Source organism: Sus scrofa, chromosome 1 (assembly GCF_054392235.1).
Source record: "Sus scrofa isolate SSC_HxYL_T2T_F1_AM1 chromosome 1, Sscrofa_HxYL_maternal_Yorkshire_Landrace_v2.0, whole genome shotgun sequence".
NCBI classification, from domain to species: Eukaryota; Metazoa; Chordata; class Mammalia; order Artiodactyla; family Suidae; genus Sus; species Sus scrofa.
The window spans coordinates 233,381,348-233,400,887 of NC_139383.1; the positions used below are offsets into that span (position 1 = coordinate 233,381,348).

General features: G+C 42.3%; 1 protein-coding gene across 12 annotated transcripts in view; it reads left to right on the forward strand.

The window, feature by feature from the left end:
* The window catches only part of TJP2 (tight junction protein 2), a 137,503-nt gene that overhangs the window by 61,728 nt on the left and 56,235 nt on the right, over positions 1-19,540 (forward strand). For 2 of the 12 annotated variants that reach the window (XM_084985237.1, XM_084985558.1), the window contains exon 1: positions 3,829-3,891. The gene's annotated coding sequence lies outside the window, so the exon portion shown is untranslated. 12 annotated transcript variants of the gene reach the window in all.

The window sequence follows — 19,540 nt, forward strand, 5'->3', positions numbered from 1 at the left end:
ATAGATGCCTCTTGGGGATGCAAAAGCAGCTTAAATGGTAGCAGTTATAATTTACTTGTATCATCATTATTACTGAAAAATGTGATGGGGCTTCTTTCTATTATTCGTGTTCAGAATCAGTCCTTTGACTCTATAGTCACCTAGTGAAGTGTTGACACAGCCGTATGTATGTCCTACCTGAAGGGACTCAAGTTCTCGCTGCTCTGTGGTTTTAGGTACTTTTCTTTCTTTCTTTTTTTTTTTTTGTTGGCTTTTTGTTGTTTCTAGAGCCGCACCCAAGGCATATGGAGGTTCCTAGGCTAGGGGTCTAACTGGGGCTATAGCCGCCGGCCTATGCCAGAGCCACAGCAATGCGGGATCCGAGCTGCGTCTGCAACCTACACCACAGCTCATGGCAACGCCGGATCCTTAACCCACTGAGCAAGGCCAGGGATCGAACCCACAACCTCATGGTTCTTAGTCGGATTCGTTAACCACTGAGCCATAATGGGAACTCCAGTACTTTTATATATGAGTAAGTTTGAGAAATTATAATTTGGAAGCCTATAAATTAGTACAGTCTGAGAGGTGGCTTGATTCTAAGAGCTGCTGTTTTTTGATGCATAATTTTATGAAACAAAAATGAGTGTTTTCTTTTTGAAGTCCTTTTGATTTGTTGGTTTTTAAGAAAATAAAAGGTATGTATCTGGTTTATAGATGGGCTGAAGGGAATGTCTCCCTTTTCTCCCTCTGTCTTCTTTTAACAACATAAATGGAAAGAGATTTCGATCTTTATCCTATTTTGGGTCTCACATCTTAGGCTGACGGCATGCTCTAGTCCACCCCAACATTTAGCTGTCCTGCTTGTGAAATACGAGCCATCATGTATAGCTCTTGAGACATTTAGAAATCATGACTCACCTTCTGCAAAATCATCCTTATGATGATGTCACATGTGGAAAGAATGAGTTTTTCTTCCTTTAGAATGTCTGTGAATCTTCACTCTCATTCAAATAATTTTCCCTATAACCCTGACTGATTAGGGACCTTACTTGCTTTCCGGTGAGTGGCTAGAATCAGCATGGCCAAGCAATTTATTCATCAGTGTTTTCTTTTGGATTTAGAGCTACGGTGCCCTTTCCGAAGACTCCTTGCGGAGAAATTTGAAGCGATAAGGAAATCAAATATTCCAAGGGTCAAGATAAGCATGAGCAGTAACTTCATCCTAGCCACTGGTTTCTCAGTTAGGGTGAGCTGGCGTGCTTAGATTTGAATGTGCTAGAAATATATTGACAGGATCTCCTGTTTTATCTCTTTTTCACCAGACCGATCCAGTCAGCCAGGGCTGACAATGGGTGTCCAAACAGTTTACAGTGGCTAATACAATGCACAAAGGCTTTCTTTGTTTGGAGAGCAGAAAATAGAGCTGAAGGGGAGCTTCTTAAGGGCACTGACCCAATTCACTCCTTCCACAGAAATGATTGGTTTTAAACATATATGTATTTCTGATCCAGGGGTCTATAAATATTTCAGCTAATAGCGTTACAGCCCGAGGAAGGAATGTGTAGTGCTGCTTTGTGTATTTTTGTAAAATGGCTTTTATTTTTATTTGAAATTATCCTTTAAAAATTAAAAAAGTCAAGTTCTGGCATGAACTGATTCCACAAAAGCTTAGGGAAAGGCAGCTGACATTGCGTATCCTCCTCAGTCCTTGAAACCTCTTCACATTTGGGAACTGATTAGCCACTGGCTTTTTAAAGATAAAGTTCTCTGTGGGCTATTTCTTTACAAAATGTGAGGAACCAGAACTAGCTTGAAAATAAAATTAGTTCAGGCATTGCTCAGCTTTCTGAATTTCTTAAATTTTGTTTTTGTGATTTACTTTGTGTAGAAATCATACATTGGTAATGTTTTTGCTGTTTATCACCTCAGAATATTTGCAGTCAGTATGCTCTGCCTTAAAGAGTCTCTCTGGCCTATTAATAGAACAGGAGCCAAGGAGAGTACACATGTTGCTGGGGGGGAAGGAAGCTCCTTTGGCTTAGTGTAGTAATAAGCTCTGAGTAACATTTGCATTGCTCGAAGTTGTCTTTGAGTGTGATTGGATGATTCCATAGAAATGTTGACCTGATTGGATTATATCCTCAGCAGTGAACCATCCTGAGAGAACAGCAGTCGTATCATTCCAGACAATCGTCAGCTTTGCCCTTTTGGCTTTATATTTGGAATAATGATTTATGCAGCTGATTGTCCTTAGAAACTAGGGTGCTGTCATGTCTGTCTGTCTGCGTGTCTCTTTCATCTCTTCCCATTTGGATATGTTGGCTCTGTTTTTGTAGTCTGCTACATGGACATCCATTATCTTCATGAGAAGCAGCATAAGCTTTCATATCCCCCCACCCATAAGCTTTTTCATTGAAATGAGCTTAATCAAAACAAATGCTTGGAGTTCCCATCATGGTTCAGAGGTTAGAGAACCCCTGAACCTGATTAGCATTCATGAGGACGCAGGTTCAATCGCTGCTTTCGCTTAGTGGGTTAAGGATCCAGTGTTGCTGTGAGCTGTGGGGTATATGGCAGATGCGGCTCAGATCCTGTGTTGCTGTGGCTGTGGTGTAGGCCAGTGTAGTTTCAGCTCTGATTGGACCCCTAGCCTGGGAACCTCCATATGCTGCAGGTGCGGCCCCCAAAACAATAACAACAACAACAACAACAAAAAAACAAATGCTTGGAAAAATGTTTTAGAACCGCAAACACTATCCTCAGCTAGATATAAACTTCAGTGTATGTGTTTATCCTTTCAGAAGAGCAGTGTGTTTTCAGCGAGGCCTGGACTCTGTCTCATGTTGCTAGGGGTGTCACTTTTAACCTTGGCGGGTGGATTGTGAGTTCCGGGGACAAGTCTGGTTCTTGGCATTACTAGTCCAGGCACAGAATAGTTGCTCAGTAAATGAGGGAAGGTGAAAGGAAGAGAACGGAGAAGTCCCACAAAAACTGAAATGAGATTGGTCCAGCTGTGTTTTCTCTCAGTTGTTCATTGGCTTGCTCTCAAGTGTCCAGCACAACTCCTGGTGTTTCTGTAAAATGTCTAATCCTGTGGGGGCTCAGGTCAGGCTTTTCTCTAGTGAAGTGAGAGAAGGAAGCCTTGTGGGTGATGCATGTTAGCCCTGGTATAGACCTCATCGAGTCCTCCCCACCAAGTGAGCGCGTAGACGTTAAAACCTGATTTCATAGGTGAGGACATTGAGGTTCAGAAATGTTAAGCAACTTGTTCATGTCACATGGCTTGTGTGACAGGGTGGGAATTTGAGCCAAAGTCCATTTAATTCACTTGAAACCTGTAGATTTTTTCCATTCCACCAGCCTCTGCTTTTTAGAATCAGATGAGCAGAGAAATAAAAGAAAATAGCAGCCCTCTGTTGATTTGTAGGATTTTACACATTATCACTGAAAGTATATAGAAATTTTTTGGGGTGGTTGTTTTTAGCTTTTTTCTCTTTTTATTGTTTTGATCTTTTTAGGGCCTCACCTGCTGCATATGGAGGTTCCCAGGCAAGGGGTTGAAAGAAATTTTTAATGTATAGTTGATTTACAATGTTGTGAAAATTTCTGCTGTACACCAAGGAACTCAGTCATATATATGTGTGTGTGTGTGTGTATACACATACCTATATATACACACACACACATTCTTTTTCTCATATTATTCTCCATCATGTTCTACACAAGAAGTTGGATATAGTTCCCTATGCTATACAGTAGTAATATATGGAAATTTTCCTCTAGGGAATTGTGAGTTGCGATTAACATATCAATGTTTTTAAGAGGTGTTTTCATTCTTCAGTGACCCATGTGTGTCCATTACTGTAGGACACCCCCAAAGACTAAGATGAGTGAGACACAGCCTTACGGGTAAGTAGATTACATAGACAACTAACTTAAATCACAGTTGTGTTACAGAAATGTTAAGACTGTCTTGCCAGGTGAAACAGAGTCTCTTCAAGTCTACAGCCTCTAGTTAGAATTGACTAACTAGAGGCTGTTTCCCACAGAAAACAGTTGTTGCTCATGTTAAGAAAAACTTGTTGTGGCTACCAAGTATATGGTTGTGGGATTCAGAAGAACATTCGTCTTAGATGTGCTGCTTTTTTGGGGAACATCCCTGTTAAGGATGAGAATCCCATCACAAGTTTTCTCAGGGTAAGAGTCTATCCTTTGAAAAACATCAAATACCTCCAAGAGGTTACCAGACATTCACACTTTAGTGTGAAGTAGGTCAGCTCTTTGTGCTATCTAGCTGAGATGGAATGTATTGTTGAATTCCTGTTGATGGTACAGATAGAGAGGGAATTTTGGTGATGGAGCAGATGTTATGGAGTCCTGGGGGTTCACCTTTGGATGCTTTAGGGTAGGAGGATATTGAAAACCAGAGCAGCCAAGCCCATGGGGTAAAAAGAGTTGGAAGCTTCTAAGTGCAAACTGTTTCTTTCCTGTCCCCCCTGGAATTAAGAGTGCTTTTGTCTTTTCTTCACTGCTTCACTACATGGCTTTCTTCCCCCCAAGACCCAGAATTGATGAGTTTGATGAACTTTCATAGATAGCCTACTAAGGCTGACACTATTTGAAGTGTTGATTTTTGGTTCTAAGCTCAGCCATGACAAAGGCTGGATATATATTTCTGACCGGATTCTGAGTCAGACAGACTTCATGGTAGGCAGTGGAAACTTCTAGTGTTTTCACCCTCTCTTTTAAAAATTTCTCCTCAAGAGGGAGTTCCCGTCGTGGCGCAGTGGTTAACGAATCCGACTAGGAACCATGAGGTTGCGGGTTCGGTCCCTGCCCTTGCTCAGTGGGTTAACGATCCAGCGTTGCCGTGAGCTGTGGTGTAGGTTGCAGACGCGGCTCGGATCCCGCGTTGCCGTGGCTCTGGCGTAGGCCGGTGGCTGCAGCTCCAATTCAACCCCTAGCCTGGGAACCTTCATATGCCGCGGGAGCGGCCCGAGAAATAGCAACAATAACAACAACAACAAAAAAGACAAAAGACAAAAAAAAAATAAAATAAAATAAAATAAAAATTTCTCCTCAAGTGGCATTTGCCTTGGGGCTGTGGGTGCCAAATCGTCACTGTCTTTTTGTGAGAGTGCACAGACAGCAACCCAGCTTGAGATCAGGAGCCAAGGCTTTTACTTCTTTGTGTGTAACACATTTTTTCACACAGTGTCTTGCCCAACATGCAGGTTGATAATGCTACCACCTGTAGTTAATTATCCACTTGCAGGATTATCTGAAGCAGGATTTTGATCTCAGGCCAGCTTCCCCTGCAGTATATGATTGGAAACAGAGAACAAGTTCAGGTTTGTTTTTTTTTTCCCAAGGTAAAATATAACCAGAGACATTCCATTGCTACCAGAAACCAAGTGTAGTTCACTCTGAATTGACCTGACTTTTGGATTATGCACCCACTAATGACTTAGCCCTCATTAAGTAAAGACAGAAACAAGCAAATGAAACAAGGTTATCCCCAAATAGTGTCTGGATGCCGAGAACAGTCCGAAGGCTTATTGAAGATAGAAGTGAAAAAATCAAGGTGGAGGAAAGCAGGAATCAAGTGTGTGAACCTCCCTCAGTGCTAGTTGTGAGCACCTCGCTGGGTAAACTTTGTGTCTTGGTGGACAGATACCTGCACATCTGTTAGCAGTCAATTAACTAAATTTTGCAGAAATGTGGACTAGGGGTTAGCAAACTACAGCCAGCTGCCTTGTTGGTTGGGTGGTGGTGGTGTATTTTTTCCTGCCTGCTCTCCAAGAATTGTTCCTACCTTTTTAAACGGTTGCATTTTTTTTGGTGGTGGTGGAGGGAGGCCCTCTTGTGGCACATAGCATGTGAACGTTCTCCCGGCCAGGGATGGAACCCACACCACAGCAGCAACCCCAGCTGCTGTAGTGACACGCTGGATTAAATGGTTATGTTTCATTTTTTTAATTTTTATTTTATTTTTTGTCTTTTTAGGGCTGCGCCCTTGGCATATGGAGGTTTCCATGATGGGGGTCAAATCAGAGCTGTAGCTGCTGGCCTACACCACAGCCACAGCAAGATCAGATCCAAGCTCAGTCTGGGACACCACAGCTCACAGCAACACTGCATCCTTAACCCGCTGAGCGAGGCCAGGGATTGATTATTTTATTTATTTTTGTCTTTTTGCCTTTTCTAGGGCCTTCCTGCGGCATATGGAAGTTCCCAGGCTAGGGGTCCAATCGGAGCTGTAAGCCACCGGCCTACACCAGAGCCACAGAAACGTGAGATCCAAGCCGGCTCTGTGACCTACACCACAGCTCATGGCAATGCTGATTAACCCACTGATTGAGGCCAGGGATCGAACCCACAACCTCATGGTTCCTAGTCAGATTCGTTAACCACGGCGCCACGACAGGAATTCCCTAAATGGTTACATTTGAAATGGTTGTATAAGAGGTAATATCCTCTTACCTGCAGAGCCAAAAATGTGTACTATGTGGCCCCTTAAGAAAGTGTTTGCTCCGCCCTGGTTTAGAACTTCCAAAAACAGGGTGCTGGGTTTCTGGCCTATTCTTCTTCCATCTGGGAATAGGTATGTCAGATGCTGGGTTGTGAAAAATTCTGGCTTTATAAGGACGCTCTTGTCTGGGGTCCCTCTTGGCTGTGGGAAAGCTGGATGGAGAAGAGGGTGAGTCTGAGGACTGAAGGGGTGATTTGCTTCTGGTTTCGGTCTAGGAAGGTGACTGCTAACAGGGGCCAATTGAGAAGTTATGAATGTAGACGTCCTCCCGGTTAAGCAGTAACTTAAGTACAAGAAAACGGAGAAAGTGTACATCAAAACACATTTTATTTTGGGGGTGTAGAAAGGCCCTAAAAGTGAGATGTCCCTCTATGATAAAACGTTGCTTTCTAGGTTTTGGATATTCTTATTTATGCCCTGGGTTTCCAGCTTGGGAACAAATACTGTTGGTTGTATTTCCCAGTTGTTGGCTATTTTGCAAACAGTTCATTCTTTCCTATTGGGGAAAACTTTAAAGTTATGATAAATCACTGTCATGGTTGAAGTCTTGAAGAAATGTCGGGCAGGGGAGGAATTAATGATGTTCCTCTGACTCAGGGGATTTGGAAAGGCCGATAGACAGATCAGTAACGGATACCCCAGTTCAGTACACATTAACTGCCATTGTTCTCTGGACTGTTCTAGGCCTTTCTACATCCTAAAAAAAGCATCCTGTGAGGGTGGGGGGCTATGCTTAACAATGCCCATAGGCCTTTGTTTGCAAAGCCTGACTCACAGTAGATACTCAGGTATTAAGTGACTAAATGCCATATATTTAAAAAATGTCTCATGAAACATTACCACAGTTGCCTTTTTTTTTTAAGAGTGAGGTTTCTTTAATTAAGGAAGTAGATTTGTGTGAAACTTCATGGTTTGTAAAAATTTCTGCATAAAATTCTCACTTGATCTTCACAAGAGTCTTTGATCTTCACACCACCCTTGATGTTCAGAGAACTTAGAAATTTTATAGCTGGTTGGTGACAAACCGGGATCCACTGACAGACCAGACCAGCTGGAGAGAGCTCAGCCTGTGGTGCAGCTGTCTGTTCCCCCAGTCCCAACGGCTAGGAAAGCAGAAGCTTGAGTCCTCTTGGCAGATGTGATAAAAGTCCTTCCCTGAATATTCTTTCATAGACAAGTTTTGGTTGTTGCTCATATTTAGATGAGCACTCTTTCCTTTTTCTTTCTCGCTCTCTCTTTTTTTTTTTTTTTTTTTTTTTTGCTTTTTAGGGCCACACTTGCGGCATATGGAAGTTCGAGGATTAGGGGTTGAATTGGAGCTACAGCCGTTGTTCTGCGCCACAGCTACAGCAGTGCTGGATCCCTAACCCACTGAGGGAGGCCAGGGACTGAACTGGAATCCTCATGGATACTAGTCAGGTTTGTTACCACTGAGCCACAGTGGAAACTCCCCAGATGAGCACTCTTGGTAGTGCATTTTTAAAAAATTATTAGAGTATAGGTGTCTTACAATGTGGTATCAGTTTCAAGTGTACAGCAAAGTGCTTCAGTTATACATACACATATATCCATTCTTGGAGTGCTGTTGTGGCTCAGTGGTAACCTGACTAGTGTCCATGAGGACTCGGGTTTAGTCCCTGGCCCCGCTCAGTGGGTGAAATGATCTGGTATTGCTGTGAGCTGTGGTGTAGGTCACAGACACGGCTCAGATCTGATGTCATTGTGGCTGTGGCACAGGCCGATAGCTTAAACCCCTAGCCTAGGAACTTCCATATGCTGAAAAGCAAACAACAAAAAACCTGAAAAACAAACAAACAAAAAACCCACATGTATTCATTCTTTTTTTTTTTTTTTAACCATATAGCTTATTACAGACTACTGAGTAGATTCCCTGTGTTGTACAGGCGGTCCTTTTTAGTTATCTGTTTTATATACTGTAGTGTGTAGATGTTATTCTCATCCTCCTGATTTTCCCTCCAAGCTATAGTTTCCCTTATGGTAACCATAAGTTGATTTTGAAATCTGTATGTTTGTTTCTGTTTACAAATAAGTATTTTTGTATTATTTTTATTAGATTCCATATGTAAGTGATATCCTATGATATTTGTCTTTTTCTGACTTTCTTCACTGAGTATGATAATGTCTAGATCCAAAATGTTGCTGAAAATGGCATTATTTGTTTTTTTTATAGTGATTTTTATTTTTTTCCATTATAACTGGTTTACAGTGTTCTGTCAGTTTTCTACTGTATAGCAGGGTGACCCAGTCACACATATATGTATACATTCTTTTTTCTCACATTATCATGCTTCCTCATAAGTGACTAGACATAGTTCCCAGTGCTAAACAGCAGGATTTCATTGCCCATCCATTCCAAAGGCAGTAGTTTGCATCTATTAACCTCAAATTCCCAGTCCATCCCACTCCCTCCTCTTGGCAATCACAAGTCTCTTCTCCAAGTCCATGATTTTCTTTTCTGTGGAAAGGTTCATTTGTGCCGTGTATTAGATTCCAGATATAAGTGATATCATAAGGTATTTGTCTTTCTCTTTCTGAGTTACTTCAGTTAGTATGAGAAGCTCTAGTTCCATCCATATTGCTGCAGATGGCGTATTTCATTCTTTTTTTAATGGCTGAGTAGTATTCCATTGTGTGTATGTACCAAATTTTCTTTATTTCTCTGTTGATGGGCATTTAGGTTGGTTCCATGTCTTGGCTGTTGTAAATAGTGCTGCAGTGAGATAGTGCAGTTTGTTCCTTTGGTGCTTTGGCTTATTCTGGTGTCTGCATCCATTTCTCAGAATGCCTGGTAAACATTCCTGTTACATACCCAGATAACAGTTTCTTGGCCACTCCTAAATTATGTACTTGCGAAGGTGTCTTTGGCACTCAGCTTAGAAATTGTGGTTTGGTTTAATCTTTCCTCACAGTCACAGAAGGGGGATCTTGGCTGGCGCTTAAACCCTTGGATGGGTGCTGGGTGCTGTCAACTGCCCTGAGAAGGCCATTACTTCCCCAGAAACTCAGTGCACATCCCCTTTTCTTCCTTCTTCCGGACTCCTGTGTTAGTGACCTGCTGGGGCTGTCAACCTAGGCTTAGATTTCTTCTCTGCATCTCTGAAATCAAAGAATTTGGGAGTTCCTGTCGTGGCTCAGTGGAAATGCACCTGACTAGCATCCATGAGGACGCAGGTTTGATCCCTGGCCTTGCTTAGTGGGTTAAGAATCCAGCATTGCTGTGTGAGCTGTGGTGTAGGTTGCAGACGCAGCTCAGATCTGGCATTGATGGGGCTCCAGCATAGGCCAGTGGCTATAGCTCCGATTGGACCCCTAGCCAGGGAACCTCCATATGGCATGGGTGTGGCCCTAAAAAAAACCAAAAAAGAAAGAGAGAAAGAAAGAAAGAAAATAAGAAAACAAGGGATTTTGGACCCATAAAAATATATCAAAATGTAAATGCCATTGACCTGCTTTAGACTTTTGCTTCCTTTACTCACAGATGAGACCCAGGCTCCCCCACCTGCCTGCCTCTCTCGTGCCCCAGCCATGTGCTCTCTCGCATCTTGACCTTCCTCAGAGGGCTGCAGAGTCACTCAGGAGAGCATCCTCTGATTTCCCTGGGGAGGCCAGTCTCTCCTCTTCCAGACCTTTCTGTGCTTTCCCTTCATAGCTCACATCACAGTTTTAGTCCTACAGCTGGTCTGCCGTTAGCCTGTGAGCTCTGTGAAGGCAGGACCTAGTTTATTATCCTCACTGTTGAGTCTCTAGTGCTCAGTATAAAGCCTAGCAAGAAAGAGGTGCTTCATAAATATTTACTGAATGAACCAATGAGCAGATTCCACCTTCCACATGAAACTTTAACTCCTGTAGCTCTTTCTCCTGGAAATTAAGTTCCTCCATACCAATTAGGTCCGGTGCTTAACAAGTAGAACATTCTATGCTTTACCTTCCAGATGGTTTAAATTGCCTTAACTCTCCCACTACCGGAGCAGGGCCAAAGCATCATAGGGTGTCAGTTGATTGTAATATGCTTTTGTAATTTTTTTAAGGTTAATGAATGACAACTGAAAAGTGCAGTTCTCCACTTTAGTCCCCCACCTCCCCCCGGAGATTTGCAAATATCCCTTGTTTCTGATAAAAACTGTAGTAGTGGGGGTTTGTTATAATTATTATAGTCTTTCCTAATCTCCGAATTACATTTTGGAAAGTTAAATTTGAAGGGAAAGGGCAATCTCTTTTTATTTCTGCATTGTTGCGCCACCTAGCGGGTTGTTATGTCTGTTACTCTGAAGTGGCCTTTGCTGCTCTTCTAATAACCATAAATTCCACAAAGGGGAAATAAATGTTGGGTTCCTTTTTATGCTTTTAGAACATGTACAATTTCTGTCAACAATTTATGTTATTAGGCACAGATGGGTTTTTGGAGAGGAACTCAACATCGTTTAATTTAGAATTTAAAAAATAACAGTGACCTATATCTGAAATTTCCTATGTCACCGACAAAGGAAAAGAATGGCAAAGAGTAGGGACAGGGAGGTGTCCTCCACATTTTTTTATGGACTGTTTAACTCAGTTTTCATAATAGCGGGCTGCAAGATACTAGATCAAAGAATGTGGTTTCCAAGTGTAGCAGTTATGCTGTTTCAAACATCTGAACTTCTTTTTCAGTTTTGTAATGAGAAAAATAAATTAGGAGAGCCTCACTATTTTGGCACAGCTTGCTTCAGTTTCATTTACTCTGTGTTGTTTTAAAGTCAAAATCCTTGCTAAGGCTTGCTGATGTGTATTTTCGTTATTTTTAGTAGCTTGGCTCCCACCTTTCATTGGTGTGGGAGGTGGATGCAGGAAACCTCACCTCTCCCCCATTCCTGTCTGCTCTTTGCTGGCCCCTCCCCTTAATGGAGTGTGTTCTTAAACCACTGAGTGGTTGGTTCTTTGTTTTCCTCTGTGGATTCCCTGAGAAGCAGTGCATGCTTATTGTGCTGAATGCACTGTGCAAAAGTACACATTGCCTCGTCAAATGTGTGATATTTCAAATGTGTGACAGGGAGTTCCCGTCGTGGCTCAGCGGTTAACGAATTCGATTGGCATCCATGAGGACGGAGGTTCGATCCCTGGCCTTGCTCAGTGGGTTAAGGATCCAGCGTTGCTGTGAGCTGTGGTGTAGGTTACAGACTCAGCTTGGACCCCAAGTTGCTGTGGCTGTGTGCATAGGCCAGCTGCAGCTCCGACTGGACCCCTAGCCTGGGAACCTCCATATGCTGTGGGTGCAGCCTTAAAAAGCAAAAACAAACAAACAAAAAAGTGTAACAAATACACAGGCAGTTGAAGCCATAAATTGTAAACTTTTCAATCTCCGCAGATTAATGGTTTATTAGGAAGTTATTGTATCTCTTACTGAGACCTGGTTAAATTAGTGTTTTCAAAGGGTCATTTGCCAAATTTTATCGATGGGCCAACAGAAGGAGTTCAAAATATTTTTTCCCTACAAGCTTTTTTTTTTTTTTGTAGGAAAAGTTTTAAAAGAATACCAAAAAGATCCTTAAAGTATGAAAACATGCACTTCTTCTGTAAATAAGTAGTATTTTGTTTCTTCTCAAAATGGCATTTGACTCATCTTGCTAAAGCACTGTAGACTGCTAGAACTTGTTTCAAAAGTAATGGGTCAGTATACATGAAAAGGCTTAGAAATGAGTACTCTTTAATTCAGAAATACTACAAATTATAGGGTGGAGCTTCATGCTCAACAGCATTTGCCATAGTATTAGTTATAGCAGCAAAAAAATGGAAACAGTTTAGGTGATGGCTAGGGCTAGGGCAAATTAATTGCTTGCTAAATGTGGCTATTGACAAATTTAAGTTAGACATTTAGTTCCTTAATGGTAATAGCCACATGTCCCGTGCTCACCAGCCACCTGTGGCTAGTGGTTGCCATGTTGTACGGCACAGTTGCAGAGCACTGCCTTTCTAGGTGCCAAGTTTTGTTGTTGAGGACCCGTGCTTCTCCACTTTCAACATGCATCTTAATCACGTGGGGCTCCTGTTAAGATCATATTCTTTTTTTTTCTTTTTTTTTTGTCTTTTTAGGGCCATAGCTGCAGCATGTGGAGGTTCCCAGGCTAGGGGTCAAATTGGAGCTATAGCTGCTGGCCTATGCCACAGCCACAGTAACTCGGGGTCTGAGCTGAGTCTGCATCTTACACCACAGCTCACAGCAACGGTGGATCCTTAACCCACTGAGCAAGGCCAGGGATCGAATCTGCATTCTACGGATGCTAGTCAGATTTGTTTACAAGGAGCCACTACAGAAACTCCTAAAGTCATATTCTTTTTAACAGGGCTTGAGATTCTGCATTTCTACCAGGCTCCTGGGTGTTGGCAATACAGTATTTAAAAACGTTCTTTAAGTTCCTGCATTGACTCCCCAGTGCTCATGTCTTTGAGGTTCAGGACTCTATCTATAAGCTTACTAACATTCTGGGGTGTGGTCAGGCACGCTGATGTATGGCAGAAACATCGTGTTGCTCCTTTTTTGTGTGACTATCCTTGGAGGTACCTTGGGTCTGGAGGGACCGTTGACCTTGGGTATTTAATACCGGGCCGATCCTGCTGGCAGGATTTAGCTGAGTGCTCGAATTGGTTTTCTAACCTGCCTTTTGACACAGCAGTTTATAATTTTATCTTGGTACCAGCATGGGTGGTGGTTTGTTTGTATGTTTGTTTTCTTAAAGTGAAACTGTGTTTAAGTTATACTGGCTTAGTCAGATTCAGAATCATAGAGTAGGCAGGGCTATATATCTGTGTTGCCAAATTAGCCCCTTCTTTTTTGGCTTATTAATGCTTTGTGATTATAAATAAGAATGGTCTCTTAAATTATAATACTTTATAGCTCAGTGTACCAGGACTATGAACTTAGAGGTCTTAAATGTGATTATCTGCTGATGGTAGGTTTTTGTTTTTGTTTTTTTGCCTCCTATCTTATTGAAATTGGACTCATGGCAGATGTGGATTCACATCATAACAGCCTACTAGCTGTGAGGTTGTGTGCAAGTTCCTTAACATCTGTATGTAATATAGATACAAAAATATCTGTCACATATATCTAATATATATATACATATATATATATATATATGAAATAGTTTCCACCCACAGCAGGTACCGAAATCCACAGATGCTCAGGTAAATCCCTTACATAAAATAGCGTAGTATTTGCATAAAACCTAGACGCATTCTCCTGTATACTTTCAGTTACCTCTAGATTACTTATAATATCTAATATAATATAAATGAAATAGAAATAGTTGCTTGCATGTGGCAAATTGAAGTTTTGCTTTTTGGAACTTTTCTGGAGTTTTTTTTGGGGGTATTTTTGATCTGCTGTTGGTTGGATCTGTAGACCACGTGGATACGAAGGACTGACTGTAATACCCATTTAAGTTTCCTCCATTTCTTTTTGTGGCTTGATAGTTCATTTCTTTTTACCACTGAATATTCCATTGTTTGGTTGTACCAGTTTATCCATTCACCTACTAAAGGACATTTTAGTTGCTTCCAAGTTTAGGCAGTTATGAATAAACCTGCTATATAAACATCCATGTGCAGGTTTTTGTGTAGACATAAGAGTTCACCTCTTTGGATAAATACCAAGGAGCATGATTGCTGCATCATATGGTAAGAGTATGTTTAGTTGTTTTGTTTTTCTTTTTATGGCTACACCTGCAGTATATGGAAGTTGCCAGGTTAGGGGTTGAATCAGAGCTGCAGCTGCCAGCCTATGCCACAGCCACACCCATGCCAGATCTGAGCCACATCTGTGACCTACACTGCAGCTTGCACTAACACCAGATCCTTAAACCACTGAATGAGGCCAGGGATCGAACCGGCATCCTCACGGACACTAGTCAGGTTCTCAACCTGCTGAGCAACAGGAACACTATATTTAGGTTTCCTCCCACCCCCGCTTTTTTTTTTTTTTTTGCTTTTTAGGTCCATACCTGTAGCATATGGAAGTTCTCAGGCTAGGGTCCAATTGGAGCTGTAGCTGCGTCCTATACCACAGCCATAACAACACCAGATATGAGCTGTGTCTGTGACCTACACCACAGCTCATAGCAGCACCAGATTCTTAACTCACTGAGCAAGGCTAGGGATCAAACCCAAATCCTTATGGATACTAGTCCAGTTCGTTACCACTGAGCCATGATGGGAACTCCCATGTTTAGTTTTTTTTAAGAGCCTCCCAAACTGTCTTCCAAAGTAGCTGTACCATTCTGCATTCATACCAAAGGTGAATGAGCATTACCATCGCGTTACCATTGCCCCACATCCTAGCCAGCATTTGGTTCCAATTTGGACCATTCTAATATGGATGTAGTGGTATTTCATTGTTATTTTAGTTTGCATTTGCTTGATGACCTAAGATTGGAGCATCTTTTTGTATGATTATTTGCTATCTGTATGTCTTGTTGGTGAGGTATTGGCTAAGGGCTTTGGCTCATTTTTTAGCTGGGTAGTTTGTTTTCTTATTGTCGAGTTTTAAGAGTTCTTTGTGTATCTCAGATAATGCTCTTTGATGAGATATATCTTTTACAAATATTTTCTCTCACTGTGTGTTTTGTCTTCTCAGTCTCTTGATATTGTCTTTCACAGAGCAGAGGTTTTTAATTTTAATGAAGTCCAGCTTTTCAATGTTTTGCTTCATGGATGATCAGGGCTTATGTTTTCATGTGTAAAAAAGGGAGGAATCGTGTAGAGTTTTTGAAAGGATTAATGTGCAACAGCCATAAAGCATTCAGCACAGTGGCTGGCACATTGTAACATTCAATTAATGATGATGTGTTTCATGACCCCTCATTTAAATGTGTGTTTACAAGGGCACAGCCTATTAGGGAACGTACCTAACTGGTTATTAAAAGAGCTAGAAATAAAGTCCAACTTGGTTCCCAATCTGTGCCCTCTTCTTACCAAGTCACTGGCGAAGAGTTAGTGAGCCGGGTTGACTGAGCCCAGGCCAACTGCCTGAAAGTGACCATCATGCTTGTTAAGACTTTGTGAGTTGTCACAGTGATTGGCTCCATCACAGGTCTGGTGCCCAGGCAAAACAATCGTGGCTTTTTCTTTGTTTGTTTGGAGTCCAGGGACCAGTCATCACTCATGGGTAGGATCTGAAAGGCACAATCACTGCACAGTGGAAGAGGCAGCTACTTGATTCAAAAGAATACTGCTATACTGATGGCAGTTAGCATCTTGTCCTCTGCTACATTTGACTTGTGTGACCTCAAACAAGTTACTTTATTTCTCTGACTTCGGTCTTTTCTGTAAAATGAGTCTAATAATTATATGATATTGATAATAGCTCGAGATAACAGCTATTATTATTATTTATTGTAAGGCACTACTTTGAGTTCTGTACATGAATTGTCTGATAAATTCTCACAACCATCTTAGGGAAGTGGGTCTTGTTATTGCCCCTGCTTTACAGATGGGGGAAACTTAGCCAAGGAGAAGTTAAATAGTGTAAATGGTGAAGCAAGGGTTAGAATCCTCACTTTCTGATTGCAGAATCCATGATGCATTCTTTTAAGAAAAGCTTTATTGAGATATAATTCACATACTAAAAAGTGTACAATTCAAATTTTTTTTTAGTATAATTAGAGTTGTGCAATCAACACCATATCAATTTTAGAACATCTTGATCACCCCCAAAAGAAAACTTGATAGACCCTTTCCTAGGCAACCACTAATCTACAGTTGGTTTCTGTGACTTTGTCTCTTCTGGGAATTTTACAAACAGAATCATATAATATTTATCCTTTTTGCATCTGGCCATTTATCAATTGATAGATGTTTCAGTGGTTTCCACTTTTTTTGCTGTGATAAATAACACCGCAGTTAACACTGGTGTGGACATGTGTTTTCAGTTCCCCTGGCTTCCATGATGTGTTAGTCATCATGCTGTGCTCTTCAGGAAGAAAGAAACCAGGTTCTTATCCAGAATTGACCTTCTGTTGTCACTGCAATATTGATGGGGGGGGGGGGGCTTTGTGGAGAGTCTGATTCTGTGATGAGCGCCAGGCAAGGCTCTTTACAAGCATTACTCCATTCACTTCTCACAACAGTTATATTAGGTTGGGGATTTCAAGCCCATATAATAGAGGAGGCAACTGAGAGGCTGCAAGCAAACTGCTCAAGATCACAGAGCTTGTAGAGTGTGTGGGAGCTGAGCTTGGTCCCAGGTGTGTGCAATGCCTGTAGAACTCTTCCCACTCCATTATCGTGACCGCCACTATTGGGAGTCTTTTTTTTTTTTTTTTTTTTTTTTTTAACCTTTTAGGGCTACACCCAAAGCATATGGAGGTTCCCAGGCCAGGGGCTGAATTGGAGCTACAGCTGCCAGCCACAGCCATGCCAGATGCAAGCCACATCTGCAACCTACACCACAGCTCACAGCAATGCCAGATCCATAACCCACTGAGCAAGGCGAGGGATTGAACCCGAAACCTCCTTGTTCTTAGTCAGATTCATTTCTGCTCCACCACAACAGGAAGTACTTGCTGTTGTGGGTCTTAATGACAATCCACCTCCTGTTGAAGATTTACTGGCCTGAATTTTACACTGTTTTCGAGGGAGACTGTCTCATTTTGTCCTGTGAAATAAATGATGATGTCCTTGTTTTCTCCAAGTGGCAGTGGAATTGAATGGGTGCCCAAGGTCATGCGTCAGTTGGGAGGGGCAGCATCATGCCTGGAAGTGTCTCCTTGGAGTCTGGGTTCATTGCTTTTTGTGTTTCAGTGCAACTGCTTTCAGAACTACGGATTGTGGGGAGTTCCCGTCATGGCGCAGTGGTTAACGAATCCGACTAGGAACCATGAGGTTGCGGGTTCGGTCCCTGCCCTTGCTCAGTGGGTTAAGGATCCGGCGTTGCCGTGAGCTGTGGTGTAGGTTGCAGACGCGGCTCGGATCCCGCGTTGCTGTGGCTCTGGCGTAGGCCGGCGGCTACAGCTCCGATTAGACCCCTAGCCTGGGAACCCCCATATGCCGCGGAAGCGGCCCAAAGAAATAGCAAAAAGACAAAAAAAAAAAAAAAAAAAAAAAAAAAAAAAAAAAAAAGAACTACGGATTGTGGAGTTGCCATTGTGGTGCAGTGGAAGTAAATCCGACCAGGAACCATGAAGTTGTGGATTCAGTCCCTGGCCTTACTCCGTGGATTAAGGATCTGGCGTTGCCATGAGCTGTGGTGTAGGTTGCAGACTCGGCTCAGATCTGGTGTTGCTGTGGCTGTGGTGTAGGCCAGTGGCTACAGCTCCAATTCCACCCCTAGCCTGGGAACTTCCATATGCCTCAGGTGTGGCCCTAAAAAAAGAAAAAAAAAAAGGGGGGGAAAAGAAGCCCCTACAGATTGTGCCCCCAGGCTTAATGTCATCCTCTCCCACTATCCATTTATTTATTGTTTGTTTGTTTGTCTTTTTGTATTTTCTTGGGCCGCACCTGCAGCATATGGAGGTTCCCAGGTTAGAGGTTTAATCAGAGCTGTAGCCACTGGCCTATGCCAGAGCCACAGCAACGCAGGATCCGAGCTGTGTCTGTGACCTCCACCACAGCTCACGGCAATGCCAGATCCCCAACCCACTGAGCGAGGCCAGGGATCGAACCTGCAACTTCATAATTTTTTTAATACGCTAATTTTTAATATTCACTAAAGTTTCACCTTTGGTAAATAAAGGGTGATGGGGTTAAAAAAAAAAAAACAAGAATGCACACACACATAACTCTGTTACCCATCAACCACAGGTCTGGAACTTCATCCTGTGAATTCTGTTGAGCCATCAGGAAATCCTCTTTAAACTTCTGTGTATTTAAAGCTTTTCTCTTTAACCCGGTCATACTCAGGCTATGTCCATTGTGAGTTCTGTGCTGTGAGCACACCATCCACACCAGTTGTCATTGTTCCCTCTCAGCACTCACTGTTGTGCGTTGCAAAGGAAGAGCGAGTACATTGTAATCACATTTGAATGTGAAATACTTTTGGAATAAACTGTGAAAGATTTTGGGTTTTTTTGGCAAACCAAGAATTACATAAGAGGTTGTTTAACTCACTGCTGACTAGTTTACTGCTACCAGGAAAAATTTAGCTTTGAAGAGACACAGGCAGGTGTCTTGAAGCCAAAGACTTGTTTTATAGTTTAAAAAACTACTCATTTTAGGAAGAGCAAGAGTGGAGCCCATTTTCTGCCTTTTCTGGGAAAAAGAGGTTCCTGTTTACTTATCTGACAGGTGTTTCAAAATTGTGTCTGGTGAAGAGAATTTTTTTTTGTCTAAATCCTTCACAATCATTAAAATAAGACCAATTTCATGAGAGGAGGAGGGGAACTACAAAAGCTCCATTCTCAGAGGCAAGATCCATCCTGAGGCTGGCTTTTTCTTGTTTCTTTTTTTTTTTTTGGCTGCACCTGTGGCATATGGAGGTTCCCATGCTAGGGGGGTCAGATCAGAGCTGCAGCTGCCGGCCTACACACAGCCACAGCAATGCCAGATCCGAACATATCTTTGACCTATGCTGCAGTTCACAGCAATGCAGGATCCTTTAACCCACCGAGTGAGGCCAGGGATCGAACCCGCATCCTCATGGATACTAGTCTGGTTCGTTACTGCTGACTCACATTGGGAACTCCAGGTTGGCTATGTATTAACACACTCTAAGAACTTAAGATGCCTTCTAAAATGACATCCCAGGGAGTTCCTGCTGTGCGTGGCATAGTGGGTTTATGATCCAGCTGGTCTCTGTGGAGGCACCACTTTGAATTCTGCCCCAGTGGGTTAAGGATCCAGTGTTGTTGCAGCTGTGGCATAGGTCACAGCTGTGGCTCTGATTCAATCCCTGGCCTAGGAAATTCTTTATGCCACAGAGGGTGTGAGGGGGGGTGTCAAAAAAGGAAAATAAATAAATAAAATGATACACGGCGTAAAACACCAGAGGGATCCCGATGCAGAAAACCTTTGGCTCCATTTTTTCCAGGCAGTGGT